Source organism: Schistocerca cancellata, chromosome 4 (assembly GCF_023864275.1).
Source record: "Schistocerca cancellata isolate TAMUIC-IGC-003103 chromosome 4, iqSchCanc2.1, whole genome shotgun sequence".
Lineage (NCBI taxonomy): Eukaryota > Metazoa > Arthropoda > Insecta > Orthoptera > Acrididae > Schistocerca > Schistocerca cancellata.
In genome coordinates this window covers 380,188,574-380,208,013 of record NC_064629.1, presented here as the reverse complement: position 1 = coordinate 380,208,013, position 19,440 = coordinate 380,188,574, and the positions used below count along the sequence as shown (strand labels likewise).

The following is a 19,440-nucleotide window of genomic DNA, read 5'->3' as shown; positions in this document are numbered from 1 at the left end:
TCGTCATAATGACTGTAATAACAGATTACTCAATTATTGAAAAGGAAATGATACAAAATTTGTGATAATGCAAATGATATACCAGAAATATATTATGAAAATTATAAAAACTGCATATAACTCTGTAGCTAGATGCCTATGAAGTGCATACATGATAGTTGCAAAACCTTGATCATTAGAGTTTATCTTACTCTTCCCTGTGGAACTGACCACACAAGTTTACACAGCATGTATTTCAAATGTTGTATTTGTTGATCACTGTAATGGTCATCAACAGCTATATTATTCTCATATACCACATAATGTACTCATTATAATCTCTGCTGATTTTTTTTTTTCTTCACTGAAGCGGGCAGTTTTGACTTGCGTAAATATATTCTCTCTTGTTCACTGCCTCTTTCTTATCTTACTGAATATTTTTCAGTTTATGGCTTTTGTTCTTCTTGTTATGAAAAGTGCAAAGTTATTTTACCTACACATTCTGTAAGGATGTTGTCATTTCAAAAAAGATATTAATATCGCACTGAATTGTTATGGCAATTACACTTATCGAGAATGTTTATACAGCATGTATCTTGCAATTACAACTTCTTACATACTTTTAAAGTTTGCTATAATTTTATATGCAGTTTGTATTTTGGACCTGTAATTTTGATTCCTATAAGCTGTTGTACATTGCTGTATTATTATGTGCAATTTTTTATCTTTGCTCTGAAGACGGGTCGTGTGTAGCTGAAACTAGTAATTAAAATACAGTATGGCCTTCGTAACACAAATTTTAAAAAAATTGAGATTTCACGTTAAAAAATAAATTCGGGTTGAGAACCACAGATTTTAATACGAATACATGTACAGTAGGACTGTTATACGCAATATATTACTGTATAAATCACTTTAGATTACTGTAGACTTACAACACTACAAAGTGGCTGTGTAAGTACAAGTACTCACAAATTACACTATTTTCTTGGAAAAAATTCAAGCGTGGTTTGCTGACTTCACGGGAACATAAATACCTTGTAATTTCACAGACAATTTTAACTAATAGTGTCTGTAAACCCAGCAGTGACGTCAGATGTTGAAGCAGATCATTCTAAACTGTCCGAAGCTGTAAACATCTCCTGACAGGTAGTTCAAATGGTATCTGTATTCTCCTCCTCCTCGCTTACTTCTGATGACCATTCTTGGACCTCAGTTGCAGCTTTTGGCAAATCAGATTCTGCAGAAACACATATGGTAACACTGTCGTCTGCATTAATTAATTCTGCAAAACTAATCCCAAAGTTTGCAATGTCTTGCAGAATTGTCAATTCATCAGGTGAAGTGGCAGTGTCTAACTCGTGGACATCTTCATCTTCAGTGTTGCTATGTCTTCACACACTGTTAAAGCTCTACTGTATGTGATGTGATGACACGAACTTCCAGGCTGCTGCGACAGCTTTTATTGCTTCAAGCAGATTCCAGTTTGGTGTCGTTGTATTGTTTTCAGCACCACGAATTGCAGCTGTTACAAGTCAGTAGCGATAAGCTCTCTCCACAAGAAAAATGCTGCCTCGGTCCATGGGCTGAAAGTGGCTTGTCACATTTGATGGAAAAAAATGAACCTTTACGTTGGTTAGGTTTCGATCCTGTACTTTATGGGCAGTACATATGTCCAATGTAGGAAAAACACGTCTGTTTTGAGCAACCATTCGACTGTTGAAGCAAAGAAGCCACTTGCTAAATGATGTGCCATCGATCCAAGCTTTCTTATGATGAGAGCAGATGCAAGGTAAAGTGCCCATATTTATGTTTTTAAAACTATGTGGTTTCTCGGACTTATCGATAATCCAAGGACGAAACTGCTCACTGCCATCTGCAATACATACAAGGAAAACAGCTACAGGTTGTTTGCTGTGTGTTCCTCCATGTCACTTATCACCTTTTATCCCCAAGGTGCAATTTGGAAAAAGTTTGTAGTAAATTCCAGTTCCATCGTTATTGAATACATAAGACGAGGCATACATTTCTCGGTCGAATTCCTGCAATCTGCTGTTCGCACTTTCATCATATATCCAGATGAAATTGAATCTGTCTTTCACAACCAATGCAGCCAACCAGCAGAGCAACTGAAGTCTTTGATGCCTATGTTTCTGGCAATCGCATTTGCTTTGGACTGAATCATAGAGCCATTTACAGGTATGTTAGATGCATGTATACGACTGAACCATTCTAGCTGTAAAGTCTCGATGTCTTCATACATAGCACTATGAAGTCATTTAGATTTGTTTCCAGAACCTGATGCAGGAGCATAAATGGATTTTTTCTTGATTCTTAATCATCATACATAAAGTAAATTTTGGCATTCCAAACTACTCTGCAGTTGCTGTTTTCTTTGTACATGGTCCACTTCATTTAGAATCTTAAGCTTTACCTGTACATTTAGAGCTGTCTGTTTCCTTAGATAAGCTAAATCATTATGGTTTGAGTGGGGCAGTGCACAAATGGTTTAATTCATACTTAACTGGAAGAATGCAGAAAGTTGAAATACGTGGTTCATGTAATGTTAAAACAACAGCTGATTCCTCAAACTGGGGGGGGGCTATCAAGTACAGGGTCCCACAGGGTTCGGTCTTAGGTCCTTTACTGTTCTTGATATACATTAATGACTTACCATTCCACATTGATGAAGATGCAAAGTTAGTTCTTTTTGCTGATGATACAAGTATAGTAATAACATCCAAAACCAAGAACTAAGTGATGTAATTGTAAATGATGTTTTTTACAAAATTATTAAGTGGTTCTCAGCAAACGGACTCTTTAAATTTTGATAAAACACAGTATATACAGTTCTCTACCGTAAATGGCACAACTCCAGTAATAAATATAGACTTTGAACAGAAGTCTGTAGCTAAGGTAGAATTTTCAAAATTTTTAGGTGTGTCCACTGATGAGAGGTTAAACTGGAAGCAACACATTGATGGTCTGCTGAAACGTCTGAGTTAAGCTACGTATGCTATTAGGGTTACTGCAAATTTTGGTGATAAGAATCTCAGTAAATTAGCTTACTATGCCTACTTTCATTCACTGCTTTCGTATGGCATCATATTCTGGGGTAATTCATCATTGAGTAGAAAAGTATTCATTGCTCAAAAACGTGTAATCAGAATAATTGCTGGAGCCCACCCACGGTCATCCTGCAGACATCTATTTAAGGATCTAGGGATCCTCACAGTATATATATTCACTTACAAAATTTGTTATTAATAAACCATCCCAGTTCAAAAGTAATCACAGTGCGCATAGCTGTAACACCAGGAGAAAGGATGATCTTCACTACGCAGGGTTAAATCTGACTTTGCCACAGAAAGGGGTAAATTACGCTGCTGCAAAAGTCTTTGGTTACCTACCAAACAACATCAAAAGCCTGACCGATAGCCAACTAACATTTAAAAATAAATTAAAATAATTTCTAGATGACAACTCCTTCTACTCATTGGCTGGATTTTTAGATATAAATTAAGGGGGAAAAAAATTAGTGTCATGCAATATTTTGTGTAATGTAATATCTTGTACAGACATCTTTTATTAACCTGACACGTTCCACATCATTACGAAGTGTCGTATTCATGATCTATGTAACAAGTATTAATCTAATCTAATCCTAATCCTCTTCGCCATGTTTCACGTGCTACCGTTTCTAGACTTTTATTCAGTATTCTAACTTGATCTGGCTATGACTAAAAGAAGATCTGGCATCAAATATATTTCTAAATGTTAATGCACACATTATTGAATTTATTTATTATTATGCTGACTGTTGAGGAGATAATTGTGGCTGCCGACCTACAATATGTTAGAAACGAGTCGACAATGGGTTGTTAGATTTGTAGTTACATTTCTTGCATTCATGATGCTTAAAAAAACTGTAACATTAATAGTTTCTGTTATAATGAAATTTAACTACACTAGAGACTAAAAAAAGTCTGTAATCCATCTTAACTGAATTTCTTGTTGACTGATAAAACTTCTCATAAGAACTAATGTATTCCTGCCAAGTCAATATTTTTTTCGTGTTAATAGCGAGTTCACACTAACCATGTTATACCGTAAAAATTTATTAGCAATCTTGGCTTGGAAGAGTTTCAATACCCCATATAAAAAAACTGTGAAAGATCACTTATCTCTGCTGACAATGTTAACAAATATGAAATAGCCACTAATTATCAATGTGAACATAATACACCGTGCGCCTGCTCCTGTAACATTAAAGAGCATGACCACTCTAGGGTTATGAGTTAATTACTCACAAAGTATTGAACTTTATGAGCTATAAATTTGGATGCCTTCATTTGATCATTTAGGAAATGTGCACACAAAATTTGAGCAAAATCTGACATGGCAGAGTGGTGACCCCTACGTCATTCAACAGTAATGAATTTCAGAATGAGGACCTTTTGTGAAATCCATGACAGAAAAATAATTACTGTGTTAATTACAAGCATAGTTATCCCAAAGTTTGTCTTTTATACTAAAATTTAAAGGTGTGTGTTATACTGGCAGCATGAGAAATCCGGAAGAAATCAAATAAAAAATAACTTTAAAGCTCAATGCCTTCAAGCCTTCAATGGCTGTGAAATCTTTCCATGGATAATATTATGCTGTGGAAATGTGACATTTGGTGCTTGGTTCTGCTCTGAAATGTATGGCTTGAAATACCGATGCCATCAGCCTAATTTATTGAGGTGCACACATTATTCATCTATCAAAAAGAATGCAAGTTATATCACAAGCACTCATAGATTTATATTTTTATAGTTTAAGCTTATCATAAAATAGGTATGTAACTAATAATCTGTACAATTATAAACTATGCATTCACAAACATACATTAATGAGAATGGAAGGATATTAATAAAGCCCGATGTGTGTATTTCCAATATGAGGTGGAATGACTTCTTACAATTAATGCTGATTGTCAAAATGAATTACACAAAATGGGGGAAACTAATAAACAGCAAAAGGCTTCTCGAAAGCTGTTATGTTTATCTCAAAAACTGCAGCAAAAACGAAAATTACATTTGAAAATAAAGTTTTCAAGTTGAGACTTACCAACAAGCTTTCACTGCCAATTAAGTGCACGTGTTCAAACACATGAAGGAGTGGCTTTCGATCTTGCAATATTTTCGACAGTCCCTGCAACAAAATGTGTTTCAATTCTTCAGTTATTCACTACAGAAAAATAACATTAATGTCGTCCTGACTTTCATAAAAATTATAACATATTACACAGTGGTAATACAATTAAATCTGTATTTCGATGACCATCTGTTTCCATGCAAAACTGTTTGTGCAAACAGAAAGTGCTACTGTTTCACTTCTATCACACAATGCTGCACTCATTAAGTCAAATAACATTTGAAACAAATTCCAAATAACAGTCATTTTACTTGTGGAAGATGTATCAAAAGGCTTTTCATCTAAATGAAAGAGGATTTACATCAACAAAAGTGAGACTAATTGGTTCTTGAACAAAAAAGGGGATGGGGAGGTCTGAAATGTTTCATTTATTTATTTTTTTAGGGTTCAAATGTTAAGTGATTTAAGACTTAGATATTACTTTCTCTGTTGTGAAATGCTCAAACTGAAAAACAGAAGAAAGAGTCAGCTCAGCAATGGGGCGACAAGCTGTTTCATAAAAGTTCTGCCTGTAGGAAAGACATTAACTTCCTGTATTCACTGTTAGTTGGAAGTGATGGAAACCAAAATAAGCAAAACGACAGATGTTTTATAACAGCTATCAGCCTGTAATTACAGGACAGAGACATCTGAGCAGCACAGGTACAATTACAAAAACTTTGCCAGTGTATCAGTAAAAGTTAACTGCTTTTGCTGTGTAATTAGCTGTGGAATGTAAAATACACCCTGTAGCAATCAATGATAATGTTACAAATAAAAAGGTAGAACTATATCTGCTAGAGTGTTACACATAAGCTGTATTGAGAGAAAAGCAGAACAGAGATGGTATTTGTAACATACAGAGCTATGCAGTCTACAGTCCATTCTTTCATAAATATAAAATGGCCTTATCCTCAAAAATTTAACTTAATTTTAAGTCCAACCAAACACTGCACTTTGTGCTTTTTCCCATGTTTCACAACACAAGAAAATTTAGCCAAGCAGAAATTGTCTTGAATATGACTGAACATTTAGTGGCAAAGTAAATCATTCTTTATTATAGCCTATTATTATTTTTCCTGTAGTTAACTCATGTATACGTACACTCAGATTAGTAGCAATAACTGACGCATAGCCATAACAATTGTTGACAGAATTAACTAATTATGTGAAACACCTACAAAACTGATAATTTGAAAAAATTCTACAAGTGGAAAAGGTTTCTACTAATACTGAACCTATCAATACAGGCAGTCTGCTTGCATCAAAATGACAGACGTACAGCATTTATCTATCTAAAACTAATATGCACAATACACACACAAATCCAAGAAATTTTGTTATTTTCATGGCATTATATACGTTGACTTTGCCAGATCATAACTGAACTGTCATCTTTCAACCTAATCTAGGCCAAAGCTTTGGACTCTGTCAACCACTTACTAATTCTACACAAGTTAGAGAGATATGGGATTATGGACAGGGCATTGCAGTGGTTCAAATCTTATGTGTCAGAAAGAACACAGATAGTTATTCTAAATTCAAATGGAAAAAATTTATTCTTGGACTGGAAAAAGATTTGTACAGGGGTCCCACAAGGCTCAATTCTAGGGTCTTTTTCTTTTTCTGCTGTACCTAAATGATTTACCTTTATGCACTGATGTTCGCTCTATTTTATTCGCAGATGACACCTCAGTTTTAATTGAAAATGACAATTTAGAACAAATTCACAATACTGTGGAAAATATAATGGGAAATAATTATGGATTAAAATTCAATGAAAAAAAAAACACAATTAGTGCAGTCAGTGCTAAAACACCATCAGCATCCCCCATAAAAATAGTGCACGGCAAGGAAATGACTGAAGCAGGTTATGTAAAATTTCTAGGTCTAAATCTGGACAAAAATTTAAATTGGAAGGCACATGTAGACTTCTTAGCAAACAAACTAAACAGCCTAGCTTATGTGATGATTGTCTTATCTGGTTTCACCCTTATGAACACCAGGAAGATAATCTACCACAGCTACTTTGAGACCGTAATTGGATACCAAAGAATTTTCTGGGGAAACTTAAGGAATAGCCCTAGATTATGTAATCGTCAAAAGGGGATAATAAGAAACGTGTTTAGCCCAAAAATGAACATCATGTCGCCCATTATTTAAAAAAATTAATAATACTAACCATTCCTTCTCTGTACATCTACGAAATTGTTATCTTCATGTATGAAAATTAAAACTCACTTGATAATTTTCATTTCAATCACAATTACAGTACTCGTCACAGACACAGCTTCAAATTTCTCTCTTATAATTGAGAACTTTACACTCAAACGCCATTGTAAAAGGATTAAAAATTTACAACAAATTAAATAACACAAATCTGTTTGACCCACTAAAAAGATTGTTATTTAATACACCAGTGAAAAAATGTTGTTATTCAATTGAAGCATTCATGCAGGACAGTTTGGCAATTTGAAAAGAGAAGCAGCAATTCTATAATAAATTGTTAATATATTGCATAAAATTTATTGCAAGCTGCAAAATGACCATAAGTGTTATATACGTTCTTGTTAAATTGTTCATGTCTAAAAATTCAGAAATGCCTGCTTAAATATGTTAGTTATTATAACCTTTTTTATTAAAGTAATCTGATGTTTCTCCAGTACAAAAATCTTTGATTTGTAACTGTATGTTATTAGACGAATAAACTACATTCTACATACTGCTTACATTACAAATCAATATGTCTGTGCCATATTTAACACACTTCTCTCTTTACTGATCCATATCTCCAAACTGTGAGGATTGTTCAATAAATAACGCCCCAATACAGTGCAATGTTCTCAACAGTCCCGACATATGGCAGAGTCGTAGTGAAACATCTAAATACTACCCATTATACACTCACTACAACCAACACACTAGAATTAAATTCTTGATTATTGAAAAAGAAACAGTGGTGAACATCCATACATGTTTGTGTGCCATGTGTGGTAATGGTGCAGCTTACAAGAGTAGTGTTGGGCAAGAGGCAGAGAGAGTTAAACCTTACGTAAGTCCAGAAACACAGCTCTACATACATTTGGGACACCCTGTCACTGCCATTGCTCCCGAGATGGAAAATCGCACAGTTGCCATTACTCATGCAGGTCAGCACAATACAACTTGACATTTGGCTCTACAGCTATCGGTGAGCATTTGAAGTGAGTGTGCAATGACAGACTCTTGGAGATTCAAAGGTATAATCAAGGTGGGTTCCATGAAATGCTCACAACGGATCACATGATTCAAAGAATAGCCATTTCATCTGAACTGTTAGAGCAGATTAAGCCCAGTAGAGAAGCCTTTTTCTCACAGATTGCTGAAGATGATGAAACCTGGGTGCACCACTTTTGCGCAGAAACAAAAATGCAGTCACTGATGTGGCACCTCCTGCAGTCACCAAAGAAGAAGAAATTCAAGGCAGCTCCCTCTACTGGCAAAGACTTGACAGTCTTTTGTGATAGTAATGGTATCATTCTCTGGATGTGTTGCCGAAAGTATTAACCATTAATTCAGAGGCTTATGAGGAGAACTGTTTCCAACACGTTCAGTCTAAAAAAAAAATCCAAAAGACATCTTGATCCTATATGATAATGCATGTCCACACCCAAGTCTCAGAACTAGAGAGCACATCACCAAATTGTGTTGGAACATCACTGCCTCGTTTGCCCTTTAGCTCGTATTGGTGCAGCTTGACTTTGACCTGTTTGTGAGACATGGTTTCTCGTTGTGGAACACACTTCCTAAAGGTGTGTGTGTGTGTGTGTGTGTGTGTGTGTGTGTGTGTGTGTAATTCTGCAATGAAATCACATCTACACACAGGACAAGAGCCTTTATCAACAGGGAAAACACACACTTGGCATTGGACCATAGAACATGATGGAGACTACATAGAAAAATAGTACATATAAAAGAAACGTTACTGATAATGTCACCAAATTCTAACTCTTGGGAATAAATATGTTCTGAGAAAAAGTTGTGGGGCATTAGTTACTGATCGGCCCTCGTACCATATGAGACTAATGAAGGAATACTGCTAGTTAATGTGTGGTTGGATTACAGCTACTTGAAGATTAAGATATTTTTTCAGGCTCTCCTGTGTATGTCTTGTATCTGCAGAGTGCTGCTGTATATTGTTGTGTTACACAATCTACGAAATACTGATTAAAATGAGAAGTGAATTTAATCTTAAGATACTGCTTACATTTAGTTAGTATGGAAAAGCCTTATATAGAAGGGGAAAAAAACACCTTGTCTGCAGGAATGGAAATCCACTACAACTCTAGGAATTAAAATAAATGAAGGAATACACTGAAATACAATTTGCTCATGTTCAAGCTTAAAAGAAGTATGACCAAATATAAAAAAGGTTAAAACTATGGCTTTTACACATAAATACCCAGTCAAGCCAAAATAACTCTTAGGTGATAAATGAACTACTAAATACAGCTTACAACATTGATTCACTTCAGGAATACACTGAAATACAATTTGCCGATGTTCAAGCTTAAAAGAAGTACGACCAAATATAAAAATGTTAAAACTATGGCTTTTAGAGATAAATACCCAGTCAAGCCAAAATAACTCTTAGGTGATAAATGAACTACTAAATACAGCTTACAACATTGATTATGATGTTGTCTGGTGGGTTGATTTTGGGTAGTAGACCAAACAGCAAGGTCATCCGTCCCATCAGATTAGGGAAGGATGGAGAAGGAAGTCACCTGTGTCCTTTCAAAGGAACCATCCCAGCATTTGCCTACAGCAAGTTAGGGAAACCACGGAAAACCTAAATCAAGATGGTCGGATGCGGTTTGAACTGACGATCGCCCGAATGCAAGTCCAGTGTGCTAACTACTGCGCCAACTCACTCAGTAATTACGATGTCAATCACAAAATGATTGAGTACCAAGACATCTGTGGAACAATCCCAACACTACCAAAGGAACAGAGACAGGGGGGCAGAAATGATATTCTAAGAAGTGGTGGCTGCACCTTTCTTTTCCTGTACAATTCACGGAAAAATGCAACATCTCCCCTCGTCATCGGGACAGGTGGGTCCTTCTCAACCTGGGCTCTGAATGACCTGTCCCTCCTTCCCAATCTTCTTCTACACCAACAATAAGTGTAATACATGTTGAAATAGTAAATAAGGTAGAATTTTTTTTTTAAATTGTGTGTCCATTTTATAAGAATGTAAACTGGAGAAAAAAACAGTTTGAAATTCATAAAACAATTTATTTCAGCCACAAGTGCACTAAGAATCATTGTCAATCTTGGGGAGAGGCAAATTGGTAAACTGATATTTTCTGGGCATTTTCAGTCAGTACTGTCATATGGGGCTATGTTCTGGGGTAACCCATCTTTAAGAAAGTAAGTCTTCATAGCTCAAAAACTCACTGTAAGGATAATATGTGGTACTCACCTACCATTATCCCACATATGTTTAAGGAGTTAGGTGTTTTGACTACTGCTATATAGTAGATTTCCTCACAAAGTATGTTGTAAAAAATTCACTTCAGATCAAAAGGAACAATAATGGTAATTATTCCAATACCAGTAGAAAAATGACATTCATTAATCCACATAAGGTTTCCTCTACCAGTAAAGGGGTGCATAATACTACATCCAAAATTTTTGATCACTTAACCCAATGATGTCTGACAAATAAAAACAAACTGAAAAAGTTTCTCCTGGACAACTCTTATTCCACAGCAAAATTTCCCTTTTTGTAAACTATAAAAGACAATGAGCAAACATTAACCCAACCTGATCTTTTTTAAATAAAAAATCCTTGTAAATGATCAGCATCTAGCCATGTTTACAAATGAATGTGTAATGTGAATAAAGACTGACTCGTTCCACATAATCAAGCTTAATCATCCTAATAATCCATGGAACACAAAACCAGCTAATTTCCGTAATTTGAAACTTATGTATAGTTTCTTCTACTATGAAATCTGGCATTTAATGTGATGCCTGCTACTGTCACCTAAACTCCAGCTTACAGTAAATTCATTTTTCAACTACTGAAATCTAAGTCTCCTTTGTATTTAAAAAATGTCACACACTTGGAACAAATAACACTCAGATCTGACTCAATACATTCCTTGCCTACAATATTCAACAAAAATGCATGCCAGCTTCTAGTTGTAACATCCATATGTGCGACCATAGTGTATTTCATACTAGCAACCCGCCCCGGTTTTGCACAGGTATCTGGAGCCAGATGACTTGTATGGCACTATTCTGAGCCTCTTATCAGAAAGGAATGAAGGATGAAGGGTTGTGAGTTGTGGGCCAGTCTGCTTCAAAGTTCAGTATGTTGACTGCCACAATGCTGTATACCAAGGCATCAGGTGAGAAAATTTGCTGTGGCCAACAACAGTATTATGTCAGTCAATGTGTTAAAAGTGCAGAGTGCATGATTTAGGCTCATAGGACAGAGCCTGGCAACACTACCCTTCCTCATGAACCAATCTGTTTATTAGTGAAAGCCATACCAGTATTAAAAGTCCTACAGTAGATAATGAGCTTTGCCTTTACATACAGACAGAAAAAAATACATTGGGGCAATTTAATTTATAGTACATATAGGTATACCTCCCATAGTTCCTTATACAAGGCATTACAACAGTTTTTACCACATATTTTTGTTTTGTATTATTCCCTCTCACCCCACCCGCCCTCTCCCTCCTGTTAGCACCATGAGAAACATATCTTTAAAGTTATTTATATTCTTGTTTGCAAATGATGTACTATGAAACTATTACTGAGTGCATTAAATTTGAAGATAATTCACGTATGAAGTAAATATGGTTCAAAAGTCTTGTCGTGCTGGGACACCGTGAGAACTGAATATGTACGATGCAGTTACTGGCACACCAATGGCTAAAAGTGACTGCTAGTAAAAAGTAAAACAGCAATAAGTCTGAAGCATCTCTGCTATGCATAAACAAATCTGTAGACTATGTTTACAAAACTGCTTTACACTGTCATTTTGTACACATTTCTCTTAATAATGCTATGATTTGTACTGACTTGCTAAATTTCTGTGCACTGTGCAAGAGTAGTTACAGCTACACAGTTCAATTCCAAGGGACTATTTTTTTTATGGGTGGGGGGGGGGGGGGCAGGTTATGGATGAACCAGAGTTTGTTCCTGCATTAGGGTGTTGTTCAAAATGTTTCATTATTGGTGTGTCTTTGGAATGGCATTGGGTGGGGGAGGAATCAGAGTAATGTCTACATTTCATACAGTATTTTAATTTTTTTTTCTGTATGTGGATTTTCAGCTTCTTTTCACCTTTTGTACAGGCAGTCAAACCACAAGGGTATTCACGATGGCTAGCCATCAAACCAACTGTGAGGTATCATGGGTATAGTTAGTAACTTTCTAGAATTCCTTGGCATTCTCAAGACCCTTAGTTTTCCCGGTAATTTATTTTCCTGAAGCTCGGCTGAAAATTTTACATTTAGTGAACTACTGTAAAAGGGTGGGGGGGGTGGGAGTGTCAAACTCTGTCCACTTCCTCTTGATGCTCTGTATTAACCAAGTGGTATTAAACCAACATACGCTTTTCAACATCACAAATGTAGTTTATCTGTGAATACTGGGCCTATTTGTTTCATCTCTTGCACAATAATTAATTCATGTAGATGTCACAGATTGAGTATAATACACATCAATACATTGCATTCCAAGTGAGATAGCACAACAGGGGTATACAAGAACATAACTTATGATTTTTACTTCTTCACTTATGTTAATACTGATAAAGTAATGTTCTCACTCTTGAATGTTAACATTTACAGCTTTCAGTATGGCAGTCCTTCATTTTCACAATTCTGATTATGTGTTGTCAAAAGAAACTGCTACTTTCTTAGGAGTATGAAGAAATTTTTTACCTCGACTTTCACCTTCTGTTTAGGAAGGTAGGTTTTAGTGAGTGGGCTGGGTTAAGTTCACCTGTTCATCCCATTTTGCACACATCCAGCCTACTTGTCTTCAAACTGATGCTCATACTATTCTGAGTGGTTCAGACATTTGGTAGGAATAGGTCTTAAGCAAACAATTTTCAGCCTAGATACTTCACTGTCAATTTCATAAAGACTGAGTTATACAAAAGTGAAATACACTCTGCTGTGGAACACCACAGAAGCAAGGCATCTCTGTAACTTGTGATTTTGATTGTAGCAAATGAAAAATTATTAATTCTTGGAAGGAACTGAATTTTTGATCAAGTTCAATAGTTATCGAATGCCACTTTCAAGTATTTTGACTCCTTGCAATTCTACTGTTGAAGTCAGACGCATAACTGGTGACAATAAATGGCTGCTTTATTTTTCAATTTGGACTGGGACAGATCATATTATAATACTTCAGGAAGATGTAAATGGTGTAAAACAGTATACCTGGTGCCACTGGAGTCAGATTATTGAGCCAATGCCGCCAAGTGAATACTTGAGCAATGCAGGTTGGTGTCAAAATAGGAATAATGCAGTGTCAACCCAGGCAAGGTCTTAATTGAGATGGTTTTCTTTTATCTTCTTCCAACCTTTCGTAGAACAACAACATAATGAAACATTTTGCTGTTTGTTGTTACCATGGAAAAAAAAATGACCACAAATAGATGAACTTGTAATACATCATTTATTGGATTACCAGTGACAATGCTGTTCACATAAGTCTATTAAGAAGTCTAAATTTCCAAGGGCTACAGCACTGCATTTTATTGTATTCAAGTTGCGTCAGATTTTACAACATAAGATGGAATAAATGGTGGTTCACAGCACTGTGTATAGCTGACAAACCTCCAAAAACTATCTCTGTTAACTCATGAACTTCACAGACACTTTTATGGCCATGCAGAAAACTGAATACTATTCTGAGCCTCTTATCAGAAAGGAATGAAAGATGGTGGGTTGTGAGTGGTGGGCTAGTCTGCTTCAAAGTTCAATATGTTGAGTGTGACAGTACTGGATACTACAAGTGGCTGGAGGGGGGGGGGGGGGCGGGTTGGAGGGGAATAGGAATAATTAATGGTACAGGGTGCCCTGTATCAACTGCCATGTGCTGGCTTATGGTGTGTCTATTTTGCTGCTTTGAGTTACCCTTTGAGCAAAACATATCTCACATACTGTACTGCCATAGGTTTAATATCAGTTCAGTGAAAATTTCTGGAGCATGCAGAAACTTGTATATTGTAACTAATAATACAAAACATTAGACCGAACTTAAGATCTTGGATAACTCTACAGTTTGGGTTTGGTTGCCAGACAATATTTATTATGTTAATATATTCATGTAAGTATATCTTTTTACAATACAATTACTTCTGATTTTAAGTTCTTAGCATTTCTCTTATCTTACAACATCTGTTAATGTTTTTATTATGCACTACGTAACTGTCTCCAGATTTTTTTAAAAAAATAATGTGGGATGTCATTTCAGTATTTCTTTTATTGTTGGCATTGGAAAATGAGTGGTTCTCAAACGATTTGCGAGTTTTTATCTTCCTGGCCAGTTTACCATCATTATGGGAACACTTTAACAGGCACTCCAGGCGACATGTATGTTGTTATGACGGTAAAACTCAAAGCAGCCATCTGCTGGTTATCATACATAGCTGTGTAGACTGTTCTGAAATTTATAGCTAGTATGTAGTAGCATGCCAGGCAATCTCGTGCAGAAGCAATCAAGCTATGTCAAAACAAAACCGCTAAATAATACACATATACACACACGCGTGCACGCAGGTACGTGTCACATTATTTGTAACAAGATCCACAGCTACAAGAGCCGAGACAAACGGATAAGAAACAGTCTTATTTCAGGCCAACTAAATCTAAATGTACTGTGAACTAAGCAATGATTAACATAGAGCTTGCTACAAAATTTTTAGAAGCCAAAAGACGTTCTCGAAATGTTGTCACTCCGTATAAATGCACCTGACCTTCAAGAGAGAATAGAATTTTGATTCATTCAGGCTGATGGTAGCGAAATAAGCAACACAAGGCCATAAACCTGAACACAACGGTCTGTTATTGCACACAGTATTCGACATGGACAGACAACACCCACATCATTTAACACTGGCTTAACTATAGGAAGTTTGCAGCAACCAATATACAAAAACGTACTCTCAATTTCCAATACTAAAGCACACACTACAATACTATAACACCAAGAAGCGTCGTCGTCTAACCACTGCCCACATTAAGTGATTTCTTCCCTCCTGCGGCATGTGTTCGCGAACAGTGGATGTTTAGATTTTGCACAGCAACTAATGCACATGCAAACACTAAAGTATGAAGAAATATAACCGATATTAACCTTCGGAAACTTCTTGAATAGCACTCTTTACTATGTTATTGTCGTTTCTCAACAGTAACTCCGCAGCAAAATTTACCACTGATCTACTGCTCTAACGCCAGAGATTCATTTTCACAACTGAAGATGCACTTACCTCCCACTACTGTCAGGAAATGACGTCATACTGTTGAACCGCGGGAATCCGTTCTGTGTTTTTGTAGCAACAGACCTATTTCGAAAGCTTTCTTCTCGTTTTCGCTCACAAATAGCTTTTTTTCAACGAGCTTCAGTCAAGTGAGATACATCATTATGTGAAACGTTCCCAAGGTCCGGTGTTAGGCTACTGTGATATGCCGGTCCATAGGAATTCCCCTTTCGATTTTGATTACCTTGTATGTGTGCAACTGGAACCTTATTTCTCATAAATCTACATCTATACTATGTAAATCGTTGTAAAATGCACGTCAAATAATTTAAAAATCCGAAAGGAAGACACCCGTTAAAAGAGCTCCGTTCCAAGCGATCTATCTGCGTACCTCGTCGATGGTGATGTCTCTGCTATGTGCTCGAGACATTGAGTTTCTAGACGTTTCCCCCAGTCAGTCTATGTGAATACGAGAGTAAATAAATCCTATGGAAATTCATTTCCCTCTTCTTACCGAATCTGTGGTGGGATTCCGTTAATGGTACCTTCAATTTTCTATCCATAGTACCTTAGTTAACGACAAGTAAATTGCAAAGCAAAACTAGTTGTTATCTTTGCCCGATTTGTTTGACGCTGTTTGAATTATACATGGTCCAGTCACAGTAATGTGACCACCGCCTACGTTCGACGTCAACGTGCAACAACCACTCACAGACGACAAGTGGCAGCAGTAGCAGTGGAAGTTATATAAAGTTAGCGGGGAGGACTCGGGAAACTGTGCAGTCCTTGTCGCAATGCATAAATGGAGCGATTTATCCGTCGTCATTGGCTTTCGGGACAAGGGTGGAAGTATTTTCGAAAGGGCTAAGTTTGTAAACTGTTCGTCTGCCGCCTAGGCTAAAGTATACCGTGTATGCCAAAATGGCGCTATCCAAAACGCGTTTGGCAGCTGTGGTGCACTATGAGCCTTAGATGAACAGGGCTGAACGACGGCTGCGGACATGTTTACGGACGAATAGATGTGCAGCTGTGCCTCTATGAACGACGGAGGTACCAAAAAAGAACGTTGCTATAGGCTTCCACAGCAGACACCTGGTTCATGCACTCATGATAGCTACTGTTCAACGGCGACGAGGGCTGGAATTTGGACGCCAGTACCGCGAATAGACGTATCCTCTGAGTGGCGACAGGTGGTGTACAGGGTGGAACGTCTGAAGGCAAAGGGTCTAGGCCGGAGGAGGGTGCCTCGTGGTCTGAGGAATGTTTTCGTGGCATTCCCTGGGTGATCTCGTCTTTCTGGAGGGCACAATGGATCAACACAAGTATGTCTCCATCCTCTGGTACCATGTCCACCCCTACATGCAGTTTGTTTTTCCTTGGTGCGATGGCGTCTGTCTGCAGGAAAATGCAATGTGTCACACAAACAGCTCGCAGTGTACATGCATGATTCGAAGAGCAGATGAGTTCACCGTACTCCCCTGGCCACCAAACTGCTTAGATTTAAACCCAATCTAGAATCTGCGGGACCATCTCCATCGGACTATTTGCACCACGGAACTCAACCGAGAAACGTAGCGCAGCTGGTCACGGCTCTACATCGTAGCCTATTCAAACTGCAGTTTATCATCCTGCAATATTGTTGCTCGCGTTGGTCAGCATCCCACGATTGTTAAAATGGTTCAAATGGCTCTCAGCACTATGCGACTTAACTTCTGAGGTCATCAGTCACCTAGAACTTAGAACTAATTATATCTAACTAACCTAAGGGCATCACACACATCCATGCCCGAGGCAGGATTCGAACCTGCGACCGTAGCGGTCACGCGGTTCCAGACTGAAGCGCCTAGAACCGCACGGCCACACCGGGCGGCCCCACGATTGTTATTCGAATATGGAATCGATGGGTTCAGGAGGGCTATACACTATGCCATGCAGGATCTCTAGGGCACCACGTGACTGGCGCCCGAGGAATTGTACAACAATGTCAGGTACATTGTCAGGAAATGGCGTTGTTTTCAGCAAGACAAGTACCAACACGCACAATGTGACGAAGTCTGGAGTACTAAATAACTGTCAGCATGACGACCATTGCCATAACGTTGCCATATTGCATTCATCATCGTCACACGTGTTAAGATTGTTCTCTATCTTCGAGGACTCCATGACGTTATCTTTCAACAAGATAACAGGAAACGGTGTGTTACTCGTGCTGACCAGACCTACCTTTGATAGAGAGAGTGTTCGACTCTTGTCTTGGCCAACACTTCCAGATCTCTCATAAAGTGAAAACATCTTGTCATGGGTTACTGAAAGACTGGTACGCCATCACCCACGAGCCACTATGATTGACGAACTCTGGCAGAGGGTTGAAGCAGTATGGAATGATGTACCCGTGTCAGTCATCCAAGCTCAGTTTGAGTCGACATCCAGCCACTTCTGCCGGCCGGAGTGGCCGTGTGGTTCTAGGCGCTACAGTCTGGAGCCGAGCGACTGCTACAGTCGCAGGTTCGAATCCTGCCTCGGGCATGGATGTGTGTGATGTCCTTAGGTTAGTTAGGTTTAATTAGTTCTAAGTTCTAGGCGACTGATGACCTCAGAAGTTAAGTCGCATAGTGCTCAGAGCCATTTGAACCAGCCACTTCTGAGCCATTTTTGCTCCCAGAGGCGGCAGCCCTGTGCATTACTTTTCGCACCAAGTATACTCCCAAATCACTTTCGAATTTAATCACGTATTCTTCCTACTATACTGCATACGCACAATAAAAAATTTCGTTATTTGCTATTCTTCTTAGTGTTGCACTTCTAGTAACCAACAGATATTAACACTGCTGATTAAGGTCTACCCTTTCAAAATGCCCTGTACCGGTATCAGGTTTGTCGTAATACGAATTAAGTAAAAACAGTTGCAGCTGCACTGAGTGAAGAACGATTAGCCATCAATAAACTTCTCGGCGCAGTTCCACTTTGCCTTTCTCTGCCTTGCGAACTTGAGACAAGAAATCGATTTAACTTATAGTGACGAACTGGTATTTTAAGGCCTCTATCGATCTCTTGGAATTAGATTTCAGCGTCATGTCGCTCACACGGTAATTTGACTGATTTATTTTAATTGTGGAGTCTGTTTCCTTATGCAGTTAGTGCTATAGCTACGAGTGTAATCTTTCGTACGAATAACACTGCAGGTAACGATACGGAGTAAATCATACTACTGAGTGTCTGCCCTTGGGCAGGACAAAAAAAAAAAAACAAGGTTAGATTTTAAACTCCCCACTAGCTTGGAGAGCTTTAGAGATAGACTACTATTCAGTTAAATAAAGATGTGATTAGGAAAATCACAAAATGTCTTAAGTAAATAATATGCATTTATTCGTTTGTAGAAAACAATGTTATGAAACACATTTACATAATCGATTTTTGAAAGTTTTAATGCACAGACAGAAATCAGTTTATTAACATCATACATGTTACATAAATCAAGGTGTTTCGAAAGTCCCATGCAAACTCCCAGGATGTGTGTAGGTACTGGGTAGAACTGACGAAAGGTACAGGTCTCGTCTGTAGATCGGTGTCTTTTTCTTTCTATAGTGGTCTGCATCTCGTTACTCTGTTTCGATAGCAGTTAACACTTGCACTCTTACTACATAAAATGTAACTATTAAAAGAGTCACGGTGAATTATTGTCGCCCATTCGCACAGTTGCTGAGAGAGTGGTTTACATATTTGGTTGCGTAACACGGAAATTGCTTGTCTTTTTGGCTTATCATACGATTTATTCTCCACAC

At 37.7% G+C, this 19,440-nt stretch overlaps 1 long non-coding RNA gene across 1 annotated transcript in view; it reads right to left on the bottom strand.

Annotated features, from left to right (window-relative positions):
• LOC126184700 (uncharacterized) overlaps positions 1-15,659 on the bottom strand; it is a 49,627-nt gene extending 33,968 nt beyond the window's left edge. The window contains exons 1-2 of the long non-coding RNA XR_007536863.1: positions 15,535-15,659; positions 5,092-5,175 (exon numbers count right to left, since the gene is read on the bottom strand). This is a non-coding gene — a long non-coding RNA (uncharacterized LOC126184700). The remainder of the gene's footprint in view (positions 1-5,091; positions 5,176-15,534) is intronic.
• Positions 15,660-19,440: the final 3,781 nt, after the last annotated feature.